The sequence below is a fragment of the Trichosurus vulpecula genome, chromosome 2 (genome assembly GCF_011100635.1).
Source record: "Trichosurus vulpecula isolate mTriVul1 chromosome 2, mTriVul1.pri, whole genome shotgun sequence".
In the NCBI taxonomy this organism is placed as follows: domain Eukaryota; kingdom Metazoa; phylum Chordata; class Mammalia; order Diprotodontia; family Phalangeridae; genus Trichosurus; species Trichosurus vulpecula.
Window position 1 is genome coordinate 338,029,873 of NC_050574.1, and position 14,875 is coordinate 338,044,747.

A 14,875-nucleotide genomic window follows, 5' to 3' on the forward strand; every position below is an offset into this window, starting at 1 on the left:
GAAGGAAATGACAAACCACAGTATCTTTGCCAAGAAAACCCCAAATGGGGTCATAAAGAGTCAGACACGACTGAACAACACCAGAAAGTTGGGGGCTTGGAGGGATGGGGTGGGAGCAGTACAGCAATCAATGAAGACTGTCTAGTAAAGACAAAAGGGGGGCTGTGATCTGCCTCAGTGGACCTACAGCAACAAAATCACTAAACCTCTTGAAGAGTTCATAAGTTTTTGCTTTGAATGCAATGAAACCTTGTAGAAGCTAAAAAATATATTGGTAGTTCAAGACATCTTGAAGTGTATAAATGAAGACTTGGCATAGTCCACCTGAAAGGTCATTCGTTACTCTCCACTCTAACGTCATGTATTACTGAATGTTTTTTGAGGTCTGTGCAGTATTCTGTACCCTGCTCTGCCAAATAACTGTCTAATGGCCAAGGATGAGAATGATAAGAACTAACATTTACTTAGTAGCTTTATGGATTGCACGTGGTTTACAAACATTTTCTTATTTGATTGTCATCAGGACATCCTGATCTGGATGTTCCACAGACATCTTAAAACTCAACATGTCCACTATGGAATTTATTTTATTTTTCCCAGAATCTTCCATTCACCCTAATTTCCCTGTTGCTTTCAAGGGTATCACCATCCTCTCAGTCACCCAGGCTTACAACCTTGGTGTTATATTTAATTCCTCAATCTCTCTTTCCTCCCAGGTCAAGTCACTTTCCAAGTTGGGTCAATCATCCCTTTGCAAAAGCCCTCTGGTTGCCCTGCCTGCCTCACATCTCTCTCCCCATTGCAGTCTATCTCCCAAAGCCCAGTTCAGACCATCTTACCCCAATTCAATAAGATTAAGTGGTTCCCCGCTACCTCCAATCAAATATAAAGTCCTCTCTTTGGCTTTTAAAGCCCTTCATAAATTACACCCTTAACTACCTTTCTGGTCTTCTTATGCCTTACTCCTCCATATACACCATGATCCAGTGAAACTGTCCTCCTTGCCATCTCTCACACAAGACACTCCATCGCCTGACTCTGGGCAGTCCTCCCCTCCTGGGTTTCAACCTCCTGGCTTCCCCGGTTTCCCTCAAGTCAAAGTTAAAGTCTCATCTTCTTCAAGAAGCCTTTCCAAGTTCTTCTTAATCTTAATGCCTTTTTTGAGACTACCTCCAATTTACTCTGTATATTTTATTTTTATAGAATTGTTTGTTTTCTTCCCCATTAGACTCTGAACCGGGATTATGTGTTTCCTTTTTTTTTTAATTCTCCACAATGCCTGGCACATAGTAGGTGCTTTATAAATTATTTTATTATTTTTATTGGAAGTAATCAGTGACTTGCCCAGGGTCACACAGCTAATAATTGTCTAAGGCTGGATTTGAACTCAGATCCTCCTCACTCCAAGGCCAGTGCTCTATCCACTATCTTACAGATGAAGGAATGGAGGCTCAGAGAGGTTAAGCAACCTGTCCATGGCCACACAGCTAGTAAATGATAGAGATGCGATTTGAAATCAGGTCTACCCTGACTCCAAGTCCAGTATGCTCACCAATATACTAGGCTTCTTCTATCTTGTGTCAAAGCTCCATTGACCTAATTATGATGCCACAGGCATAGTGCCTGGTAACCATTAAATGATGATGATCAGAAAGAATTGTTTCACAACATTGTTGTTGGCTGAGTATCAGATGGGTAGGACACATTAGAACTGTGGCGCAATGGAAAGATGACTGAATGTGGGGTCAGCTGAGGGAGGCTGAAATACTGGCTCTCCTGCTTAACACACCTGTGCAGACTTGGGCAGCTGAGCCCCTGACCCCTGGTTCCCTCATCTCTAAAATGAGGCTTGTTTTACGTAACCGTTTTCCTTTGTTGAAAGGGATGGTTCTCTGGGGTGGAGGACTAATTAGGAAAAGATAATAATAGGGAAACAAGACAAAGCAAAAAAGCTGCAATACATTTTTTAAAGGAGAAAAATTAAAATGGTTGGAAATAGATGACCTCTAAAGTCCTTTCCAACTCCCACTCTGTGATCATGACTCTCAACCTAGTTTGAAGTCGTATTATTGCCATAAATGTATGTGTGTGTGTGTTTGTGTGTGTGTGTGTGTGTGTGTGTGTGTGTGTGTGTGTGTGTGTATGGCAATCATTTCCAGTCAGCCTCCCCTCCCTTCCCACACACCACCACCACCACAATTGAATCCTTATTTATAATAAAGAAAAACATTTCAGTGAAACTAACAGACTCAGCTATGACATATAGCAAATACTGAAACCACGCTATTCAGTCACCAGTAATATCTTCATTGCAAATCTAGTGGTCTCTTTTCCATCCTCATCCTGCTTGACTTCTCTGCAGCATTTGACACTATTGGCCCATCTTCTCCTCTTTCACACACTCCCCTCTCTGGGTTTTTGTGACTCTGCTACCGTTTGGTTTTCCTACCTGTCCTAACCACTACTTCTAAGTCTTTTTTTGCTAGATTTTCCTGTATGTCGTGCTTTCTATCTATGAACATATTCTAAGAGTCTGCCCTGGCTTGTCTTCTCTCTCTGCTATACTCTTTCTCTTTCCGTGCTCTCATCAGTTCCTATGTTTAACTATCTTTATACTACTCTCTCTCTCTTTCTATTTCTCCCCCCACAGATACACACACACAAGTATATGTGTGTATGTATATATATATATATATATATATATGTATATATATATTCAGTCACATATATACTATATGTGTGCACATACACATATATATGTGTGCATTTGTGCACACAGATACATGTATGTGTATATACACATATGTATATGTGCATCTACATATATGTATATACATGCACGTGCATATGTATATATCCATGTGTGCATATACATATATGTATGTGTGTGCATACATACATGCGTACATACATATCTCAGGAGATTTGGGGACTAGATACACACACACATCATTCCCATCTCACCAACTTCTTATGTAATATATGAACTGAATATCCTATAGACATCCCAAATGCAAGTTGTCCAACAAAGAACTCAGTATCCTTCCCTGTGAATCCATTCTCCTTTTGAACTTCTCTATTACCGCCACAATCCTTCCGCAATTCTTAAACTCAACATGTCCAACACTAAACTCATTATCTTTCCCCCTAAACTTTACTTACTTCCAAACTTCCCTATTATTGTTGAGGATACCACCATCCTCCCAGTCCTTCAGACTCAACTAGGTGTCATTTTCAGTTCCTTATTCCCTCTCACCACCACTATCCCCACCAAGGCTTTACAGGATAAGCTACTCCAAATTGTAAGGTTAAATATTTTGCCTTTGGAAATATTGTGTTTCAAGATCTCTTATTTTTGTAAATACCATGTCTTACGTAGTCTTAACTGTGGTCCCATGGTACTTGAACTACTTTTTTCTATGATGTAGGAGTTCTGGATTTTGTCTATGATACTCCTGAGACTTTTTCTTTTGGTTTCCTTTCAGGAGGTGATTGGTGGATTCTGTCTATCTTTACTTTGCTCTCTGGGCAGCTTTCATTTATGATTTCTTGAAATACAATGCCCAGGCTTTCTTGGGCATGATTTTCAGGGTATCCAATTATTCTTAAGATATCTCTCCTTGACCTGTTTTCCAGGTCGGTCATTTTTCATATCAGATATCTGACATCTATTTTTTTCAATCTTTGATTTTACTTTAATATTTCTTGCTATTCTACAGAGTCATTTATTTCTGTTTAGTCTCTTCTAGGTTTCAATTAGTTTGTTTCATGAATGATAGTGACCACTTTTTCTTCTGAGCTATTTATTCTCCTCCCAAATCTTTCCTAAAGAGCTTTTATTTCATTTAGTCAATAGTCATGTACCAGGCACTGCATTAAGTGCTGAGGAGATGAAAGAGAGGGAGAGAGAGGAGAGAGGGAGAGGGAGGGGAGAGAGAGAGAGAGAGAGGGAGAGAGAGAGAGAGAGCAGAGAGAAAGAAAGAGGAGGGGGGGAGGGGGAGAGAGAGAGAGAGAGAGAGAGAGAGAGAGAGGGAGAGAGAGGGAGAGAGAGGGAGAGAGAGGGAGAGAGAGAGAGAGAGAGGTAATCCCTGTCCTCAAGGAGCTTACAAAAAAAGGAAGCCGAAAAGAGGGTCAGTAAGAAATATCTGATGTGGGAGTATACTGGAAAAGTCAGTCAGTGAAATCCCAAAATAGTACAGTCAGATGGCTGAGATCTCTCCTTAAAAGAAGGTTTGGAGTTCCTTGCCCCATTCTCCCTCCAATGGAAGAGACAAAGGGCGGGGAATAGCAAGGCTGATGAGATCTTAAAGGATGACATTATCCCAATAATGATTTTTTAAAATCTCTTGCTTCTTTTATTCTAGTTGTCCATGTAGTCCTTGTGGAAAATCTACTTTTGCCTTTGAGACTCCACTTACAACTGTTATGAAATTACTCTTTCCTTTTGGGGTTCTCTAGATTTGCAATAGTTTTTGATACTGAGCAGTGTTTTCTTGATTTCCTCATCCCTCCAACTTTAGTTTCTGAAGTGGGACTCTGTGTCAGGGTCAAAAAGCCCTACTGGGCTTTTGGGTTGGGTAGTTAGCCTTGCTTGGTCGTTCTCTAGGTCCCTTGGGTTTTTGCAGTGATCTATACCTTTCTGGATTAGGCTCCTCTGGATCTTGGGGGTTCAGAGTGCTGGATCTTTAAGGCCTTTTATAGACTCTCAGAACAGAGGAGTAGGAACCTTAGAGCCTTGGCTATCTGAGTCTGAGTCTGAGTGCTCTGACACCAAAATACAATATTTTTTGTTGTTCAGTCTTTTCAGTTGTGCCTTACTCTTCATGACCTCATTTGGGGTTTTCTTGGCAAAGATACTAAAGCAGTTTGATATTTCCTTCTGCAGCTCAATTTACAGATAAGGAAACTGAGGCAAACAGGGTTGTTCCTCGCTGCTATTTCCCAAGGCTTCACAGGTTCCCATACTGTGACTTCCTTAAGGGGGTCCTCTGCTCTTACTGCTTCCAGACAGAGTACTGAAAGCCACATAGGCCTCATCTCTGTCTGCTGTTGCTAGTACTCTCTTTTCTGGAAGTGTCCCTTTCTCATTGCCCATGGTATAATTGTCGTGAAGTTCCACCATGGAGGAAGCCACTTGCTATAGTTCCACATTAAATTTCTTGCTCATTATTCAGTTTAATGCAAACTGCAGGGTTTTGCTCCCGGGTACCTGGAAGCTGGGAGGTTGGCCTCAGGCAGGGTTCTTAGCAGGGAGCTCTCTCCATTTTTTTTCACTGATGATGGTTCAGCAATCTCATCTAGCAATTCTCCCTGAACCTTTCCATGTAGTTTTTCCAGGCCTGGTAACCTAAAGTTACTAAAAGCAGTGAGGCATTTTCTCACCATTTCCTTATCTGTTTTCTGTTTTAACTCATTAACATTTTTGTGTCCTATATTTCTCAACTGGATTATTCTCCTTAGAGAAATCAGAAGCAAAATAAAAACTAAGTAGCTCTCTTCCTTCTTTCCATCAACCATTACACTATACCAGCTATTCTAAGCAACCAATCTACAAGTATTTATTAAGCATCTAATGTGTGTCAGGTGTGCTCTCTCTCTCTCTCTCTCTCTCTCTCTCTCTCTCTCTCCATATGTGTGTGTGTGTGTGTGTGTGTGTGTGTGTATCTCAAGACACTGGTGAAAGAACGTAATAGTCCCTACTCACCTGGAAGTTGCATTCTAAGACAAATGATTGTTTCTCTCTTTTATTAATAACTAATTATTGAATTAGGACCAAGGTTTTTCACCTTTTCTACTTCCTCATTCAGAAATCAGGCCCTGTAGGCTATTCATGAAGTCTTTGAAGTGTGGGGCTGATGATGAGAAGGAAAACTAAGATCTGTTCAAAAAGTAAAGAGATTATACTTTAGGTGAATTGATGGATTTCAGCCCATTGTGTTTTACTCAGACAGGTCTGGGAAAATGTAGATTCTCCTTTTCGTCAGATGGCTGATATGGGTATAGATAAGTCTCTGACTAAAACTGAGTGATCAAAATCAGGACCCCTAGCCCTTCATTAGAATAGGTCCACCTCTCATTATAATATTCATTCTCTCATTGTTAACCAATCGGAGTTGATTTCCACCCTCAGGAATACCCACTGTTCCAAGGGCATATAAGCATTGAGTGGGTTCCATGAGGGGTCTTTGCATTTGAGAGTGTCACTGACCCCTTTTGTTAATTATATGCTAGCATAATTAATAAAATAATTGATTACCCAGAAATTGTCTCTTGAACTTTTTATACATTGCGTTTCTAAGCAGTACTTCTACCACTTCTTTCATCTTCTTCTTGCCCCCAACATATCTTAAAATGCTCTTTTTTCTTATTCTTGGTATTTTTCATGAGCTTCATTGTGAGGCTTATTTTGAGTTTTAGCACTTCTTACTCTATTCTTAAAAGACCATGTTCTTTCACATTCATTTTCTGATAACTGCTCTTGAATTCTTCTTTTATATGTCTTTTATTTCATTTAAATTTCGATTAACAAAAATCTGACTTCTTTCCCTCCCACCCCAATCCTCTCCCAGGAGGAGAAAGTGAGGCTAGTGACCTTGCACAGCCCTCTCTCACTCAAATCAAAGTCAACTGCAAGTCATGTCATCATTTCTCTGATGTCATGGTCCTTTTTGAGAACAAAGGACAAACACAACGATCCTTTTCCAAATTGAGAAATAAAAGGAGGAAAAACTTGCAAATATGTAGAGTTAAGCAAAATAAAATTACTGAAATAGCCATGTTAAAAAAAAGTCCCATTCTATACTCTGAGTACTTCACCTCTCTATCAGAAGGTAGGTAGCATGTTTCATCATGAGTTTCTGAATCACTGTGATTGGTCATTAATCAAAATTCCTAAGAGTTCAGAATTGATTGTCTTTACAATATTGTTGTCCATGTATAAATTGTCCTCCTGGTTGTGCTCGCTTCACTCTGCATCGGTTCATACAAGTCATCCCAGGTTTCTCTAAATGATCCCTTTCATCATTTCTTACAGCATGATAGCCTTTCATCATATTTATATGCTATAGCTTTTTCAGTCGTTCCCCATTTTAGGGACATTCCCTCAGTTTCCAATTCTTTACCACCCCCCAAAAGATCTATGAATAGTTTTGTATATCCTTAGTTTATTTTGTTTTAGGATTAATTCCTCTCTTAATCTATCCTTCCCCTTATTTACTCCTCTCCCTTCTTTTTTCATTTGAGCTCAGTGTTAAGGAAAGAGAAGGATTTTGACAAGTGGAGACAAGAAGAGAGGGCATTCCACTAGACAGGAGAGATAGACTAAATAAATATGCAAACATATACATGTATATACACACATATATGTGTGTGTGCACGCATTTGTGTGTGTATTCATGTGTGTGTGTGTGTGTGATTTGAATAGTAGAAGGGGTTTCTTATGAAGAACTTCCTTCACCAATACAAATTAGTACCTTTTCTGTAACTCTGAGTCTTGGAGAGTTGCCTGAAGCCCAGAGGGTACGTGACTTGCCCAGGGTCATAAAGTCACTGTGTCAGAGATAAAAATGATTTCATGGTTCCAATACCAGCTTTCTATCCTGCCCTCCTTAAATATATAATAGAGATGATATACACACATATCTCCCTATATCATCCATGTCTATACTACTATACCTATATCTAGTCAGCTATTCAAATATTATCCATGTCACCCTTGTGGCTGCAATAGTTCTCATAGACTTGGGTTCCTGTTTGTGGGCAATTCTCTCATAAACCACCTGTCTTATCTTACTGTACTCCTACCTAGTCAGAGACTGGGAACTTCCACAATCAACTTGAATTTAGATATTTAGTCATTACTATGCTGACAGAAACCCAGGAAACAACAACAACAAAATAGAATTATAGTCTCCAAACAAAACCAAAAACATTTATTTGGAATGCAAAAGGAAATATAAAGCAATAGAAACATTCTGAGCACCTCCTTTCCAAATGAGTGCCATCCCATTTCATTCTTCTGCTGTCTATGAAGAACACATCATTCCTTCCCCCAGGTCCCTGCCTACAATTTAGGGGAAAACTGGGCAAAGTCTCTCCAGCTGTGGGCACTTGCACAAGGAACCCAATTGCACAGTTTATGAGTCAGGATTGAGCGAAGGAGAGGAGGATTCAGGAATTTCTGCATGATAATGAGAGTGTGACAGTGTTTTGAAATGTCAGTGAAATTCTACATCATATTTGTGCAAATCTTGCAATTCTGGGACTTGTGGAGACGAGCACATGCAGCTAGGAGGGCCAGTTAATTTGGGGTCAGCGAAGGTGGAGGAGTTGAAATTGATTGACTTTCTATGGTGGCTACAGAAAGAAGCTGAGAAACACATACTTGGCTGGACTGGGTTGGGAAGAGAAGGCTGGAATATTTTTTCCCCTTTACCATTATAGCAATGATTACACCCTAAGCTTTGGTGTGCAAGCAAAGAGCTGCAGGGTTTATTGGGCAGCATGACCAGTTTTCTACCTTCAACAAAGCAAGTGAGTTTACTCGGGTTGAATCTTATATAAAACCTGGGGTGGATCACAGGATTTAAACAAAGCACTCCGAAGGAAGAGAGGCTGCCTGACTTAGGGGTTGCCAGCTCCCCAGTCCTGATGATCTAGGTTTGTGTCCCATCTTTGACAAATGGTGACTGTGTGACTGGGTAAGTTGATTAAACTTCTCGTGGCCCGTGACATATTTCTAAGACTTTAACTTGCTGGTCTGTCTTGGTATGGAGCTTCCTTCTTGTTGTTGTTCATCCTTAGTTCTTCCAGAGGAACGATGGCATCACAAGGGTGATGTCTTGTCATGTGTGTGAACTGGATTTATGTGAGGCAGGGTACACAAAGTCTTCAGTCTCACTCTCTCCTCCAGAGTCATCAGAGTCCAGTGGGAAGACAAAAGTCAAGACAATGGGCAAAGGCCCAAGATGCACTGGGTGACCTTGGCCTTTCTAAATTAAGGTCCTGAGCTTCTCTACACCAAGGAAATCAGAGGTCTAGATAAAGAAAACTTCAAAGCTAGAAGAGACATTGAAAGTCAGAGTTTCCAACAGCCTGTTTTTAACAGAAGAAAAATCAGAGACCAAGAGATCTGAAGGGATTGTTCAGGTCACCACAGGTGGTTAGTTAGAACCTAGGCTATTGTATCAATGGGGCTCTGTTTTGTCCTCAAGGTGGCATAAATAGCACTCCTCTTAATTGCTTGTAAGTATCTCTTATTCACTCAGATAGGCTTCACATTAAGAACAAAAACAGAAAGTTCCCCAGTCTTGAAGCCTAATGTTTAGAGAACAGATAGGGGGAGGGGGATGAAGGGCCCTCCACAGAAGATCATAGGCTCATAGACTTAGAGCAAGAAGGGACCTCAATTCCATTGTTTTTACAAATGAGAAACTAACATCCAGACATGGGAAATGGCTTGCCACAGAAGAGTCCATTTATCCAGCAGCATAGCCTGAAGTATGTTTAGGAGTATTCAAAAATAGGGATTGGGATTTTTTATGCTTAAACTCCCAACTCGCTAATGTTTTTGAAGTTCTTTTCTCCCCTTCTTGGAGTGTTCAAGACCCCCCCCCCCCATATATGTGGTAGCTTTTTTTGCTGGACTCTTTGTAGAACCTTGAATCTGCATCCCATCCATCCTTGTCTCCCAATTCAGATGCTGTCATCAGCTATTCTGAGAACACGCTCGGATGCTATTGGAAGGATCAGAAATCTAAAGTTCTTTGGACCCTTCCAAGCTCATCAGATCCTCCAACAAGGAACTAAGGGAGATGGGGGTGAGGGAGAGATTAGCCTAAGGCCAAATTGTTCTCCTCTCTCAGTCCCCATTCCCCATGCCACTACCCATGCAAAGTCCTCCTCAGAGCTTAATTGTATCCCCTGGGTCATTACACATGTCCATCTCCAATTCCAACTAACTAGATGGTTTTCTACAGATCCCAGAATACATGACCAAGTTCCTCAGCCAATCCAAATGGCTTCCTGTCACACCCAGAGAGGTGTCTAGACCTAGTGAACAATCCAGATGTGTATTAGGGCTAAGTGTAACAGGGCTATGCGGTCTCATCTGGTAAACGTATCAGACCATAACAACTTATTACCTAGTTTAAGTGGGATAGGGATAAATCAACTCAATGACTCTCACCCTTGCATCTGTTTACACCCTATTCTTTGATGAGAGACAGAATTGTGTGGTAGAAGATGGAGACAGAGAATAGCTACCATTTACTTCTTAGCTGTAAGGACTTGGGTGAATCAGTTAACCTCTGGGCCAGAATTTCCTCACCTCTATAATGATTGGGGTGAACCAGATGGTCTCTAGGTCCCTTCCAGTGCAAAATTTTTGAGTCTATTATTTCACCGACTCCTATGAGTTCAATAATAATCTCTATGTAGACAGTTCCCAAATCTACATATCCAGACCTATTATCTCTCTCTTAAACTCCAGTCCTAAATTACCAACTGTTAAACATCTCTATCTGGATGCCCCCCTAGGAGTCTCAAATGCAACCTGTCCAGAATCAGAGTCATGACATTTCCCCCAAAACCCATCTCTCCTCCAAACTTTCTGTTAAGGGCAACTAGGTTTATGTATTTGGTATCATTGTTGATGTGTAGCAGAGTGGCACAGCAGAAGCATGATGGGCCCATAACCTAGAGGTCAATAGATGGTAACCATCCTACGCTGGTAGTTTGTATTTGGGGCAGGGCATGTATGGGGCATAGTGGTTGGAGCACTGGGTCTGGAGTTAGGAAGATTCTATCTTCCTGAGTTCAAAACTGGACTCAAATACTTACAAGCTGTGTTACCCTGGAAAAGTCACTTAATCCTGTTTGCCTCAGTTTTCTCATCTGTAAAATGACTTGGAAAAGGAAATGGCAAACCACTCCTGTATCTTTGCCAAGAAAACCCTACATGGGGTCATGGAGAGCCAAACATGATGGAAATGAATGAACAACAACAGCAGGAACTTAATAAAAGTTTGCTGGTTAGATTGGTCAGGACAAGAAATGGAGAAAAACATAAAGCAGTATCTAACTCTTGAAAATGTGCTATATTTTAATGAATGAATGAAAAAAGAAACATTTAGTAAGCACTTACTATATGCCAAGCATTGTGCTAAGCCTGGAGATTAAATGCAAAAGCAAAGACAACCCCTGACCATAAGAAGTTTACATGCTAATGGGAGGGACAACATATGTAGGGGATGATGGTCATGGAGGAGTACTTTGGTGTGCAAAGTTGATGGGATGATGAATAGGGCCATAGAGAGTAGACTGACATACACCATTGAGGAACAATGGTAGAATTAATCTGATCATGATTTGTGGATATGGGACTGGAGATAAAGGGATGGAGAAGTTTATATATCTTTGAAGTGACAAGAAGGTTGTTGAGGCTATGGCAAAGATGTCCAGAGAGTAGAGAGTAAAGCATGGAGTTGGGGTTTTCTTGAAATAGAGGGGAAAGACAATCACTAATTAGGCCATTGGGATCCCAGTGCCATCAATTCTCTGGGGCATGGAGGTAGTAGGTTTGGCGAGCCTATGGAAGAAACATTCAGAGTGAGAAGTTGGGTGAATCATTGCCCTTCTTTGGGAGCAGGACTCAGTGGCCTTTAAGGTCCCTTTTAGCTCCAGATCTATGACCTTATGAACCAAGGTATGTCCCTACTTTGAATCCCATATGTAGCTCTTATCCTCACACTTCAAAAAAGATATAAGGGGACCTGAGAAGGCCAAGAGGAGGGAAATCTGAACAAAGAATGGAGGAGGATCATTCCTGTCGAAAGTCTAAAAATATTTGGACTTTTTTGTTTTGTTTTGTTTTTTTGAGGGAGAAAGGCAGGGCAATTGGGGTTAAGTGACTTGCCCAAGGTCACACAGCTAGTATGTCAAGTGTCTGAGATTGGATTTGAACTCAGGTCCTCCTGACTCCAGGGCTGGTGCTCTACTCACTGCGCCTTCTAGTGGCCCCAATATTTGGACTTTTTACAGTGAAAAAAAAAAACCAAGGTGGCTGAGAAGGGCTGTGATTGAAGTCTATGAATTCATAAGGTTTACAATTTAGTTAAGATAGAAACACAGGTAACTAATAGACATTATTACATAATAAATAATTTAGAGAGAACGGGGAAAATGAATTTATTTGCTAAGTCCTAAAATACTTGAGACATAGCTAATGATAGAGTGCAAGGAGAGCCTCTGCCCACTACCTTGCTTTTCTTGAGCAAATCCCTTCCCTCCTTTGGCCTGAAGGGGGATTCCCATGAGATCTAAGATCCTTTCCAATTTTAAGCTTGAAAGAGAGAAATTTAGGACCAACACAGTGGGTAGTAAACTTAGGAAAGCCATTATTTATGAGTCATGCAGGCTGAAAATAGAAATAGGTTCAAAAGGGTTTAGGAAAATTCATGGATGAGAGACCATAACAGGTTATTAAGGAAAGCTGAGGATTTAGGAGGTACATACCTAATTTTCTGAGGCTGATGTCATAGAGGTAGAGCCATGCCCTCCCAAAACATTTCCCTTGTTTCTACTGTAAGAGAGACACTATGTGTCCAATTCATAAGGTCATTTAAATTTTTCCTTCAATGTAGGAGCATTTTTGCAGTAAATAAAAAGCCTCTAAAATAGAAAACTCTGAAAATTATTTTGTATATTAAAATTCTATCTGATCTGGTATGATAATATAGATTTAGAATCAGAAGGACCTGAGGAAGCATCTAGTCCAAGGATCAGCAAACATCAAGCTAAGAATGGTCTTTATAATTTTAAATAGAGTTTTATTGTATTTAAAAATGTAAAAATCCGACTGAAGCATGCTATTTTTCACTTTCATTTTTCCTTTATTCATGTCTTCTTGTGCAAAATGACTAAAATGGAAATGTTTTACGTAATTGCACATGTATAACCTATATTTGATTGCTTACTGTCCCAGAGAGGGAGAGAGGAGACAGAGAGGAATAGAATTTGGAACTCAAAACTTTAAATAAAAATGCTTTTAAAAATTAGGGAAAAATATAAAAATCATTCCTAGCTCACAGGACTCGCAAAAATAGGTGATTGAATTTAGCCCTCAGGCCATAGTTTGCTGACCCCTAACTAGTTCAATCCCTTCATTTTACAGATGAGGAAACCTGAGACCTAGAGAATTTAAGCAGCTTGGGTGATTTATTCTGGCTACATTGTTCAATGGTTCAGGAGTATCTGGCTCTTCGTGACCCCATTTTTGGTTTTCTTGGCAAAGGTACCAGAGTGGTTTGTCATTTCCTTCTCCAGCTTATTTGACAGATGAGGAAACTGAGGCAAACAGGGTTAAGCGATTTCCCTGGGGGTCACACAGGTGGTGTCTGAGGTCAGATTTCATCCTGGGTCTGCCTGACTTCAGGCTTGGTGCTCTATCCACTGTGTCACCTAGCTGCCCTATTCAGGTTATAAACAGAGCCAAATATGAACCTAGGCTGTCTAACTCTATATCGAGCATGTTTTTCACTGTTCAATTATCTAAAGGTGGTTTGCCCTGTTAGATCCTGCCTTATTTCTCTGGGCTTATCCAGAAGCCCAGTTATGCTACATCACTGGTCCTACCTTCATAGAGTACCAGGTTATCCCCATCCAAAGGCTGTCCCACCAGTCATGGTTCACATGTCCCTGTAAAACAGCCTCCATTCCCAGACAGGGTAGTTGTCATCCCTAATGAACACAAATCCTTTGTTCACCACACCCCGTATGTGGGCTCTTTTCATTCTTGAGGTAGGGACGGGAAGAGGAAAAACTGTTTTGGAAAAGAAAAAAGAATAAATTTTTTCAAGAAACTCTGAGACAGAACTCTACTCAGCCTCCATCCTCTAGATTTACTAGAAGTGCTGTCAAGATGCTGTCACCACCCAGTTTTCTTGCCTCAGAGTTCTGATGGATTGCATTGGTCCTGACGAAGTTTGAACCTGGTTCCAGGAAGTCTGGTGTTACCAAAAGAATGCTTTACCCACTAAAGTGATACCTCTGATATACATGTAGCTGCAGTACATAAAACACGGGGTGATAAAAGTTTTTTATGAATGTCAGATATTATTATAATAATTATTTTAATAAAGTATTTACTTATGCACTCACAGGTGTTTCTCTCTGCTCCTTGTTCCTGCCTGTCTCACAGTGCCCAGAGTCTAACAAGAGAGGACCATGAGTTACGTGTTCTAGGAATCCCACCTCCCCCAGCCAAGCCATCAAACAAGCATTTGGTAAGCACCTTCTATGTGCAAGGCACTGTCCTAGGTCTTGGTGAGACAAAGGGAAAAAATTGTACCTTTATAAAAATATGAAGAAAATTAAGGGCATCAGGAAAGGCTTCTACTGGGAAATATCAAATGGCCTGAGCATCAAAGGAACCTAAGGGTTCAAAGAAGTGGAAGTAAGTAAAGGACAGCATTCCAGGCATGGGGAACAGCCTTTGCAAAGGCACAGAGGCTAGATATTCGATATAGGACCACAGGATCATAGACTTAGAGCTAAAGAGACCCTAGTTATTCCTCCTACCTGAAAATTTGATCAGTATGTTAGCTATGTCTTCTTTCAAGTCATGTCATGTGGCTAAATGAAATCAAGGTGATGATTTCAACATAGAATAATGTTTTTAAACCATCGGTGAAAGTTTAGCTTGAGCATTTCTTCTAGAATTCATGGTCATGATAATAACCACAATTTAAATATTGACTAAAATATACTCAAGATCAGATCTCTGTGGCATTCTACTAGAGGCCATCTTCCAGGTCTCAGAATCATAGTTTTAGAGGTTGGAAGGGACTTTTATAGCCATCTAGTTCTACCCCTTCAT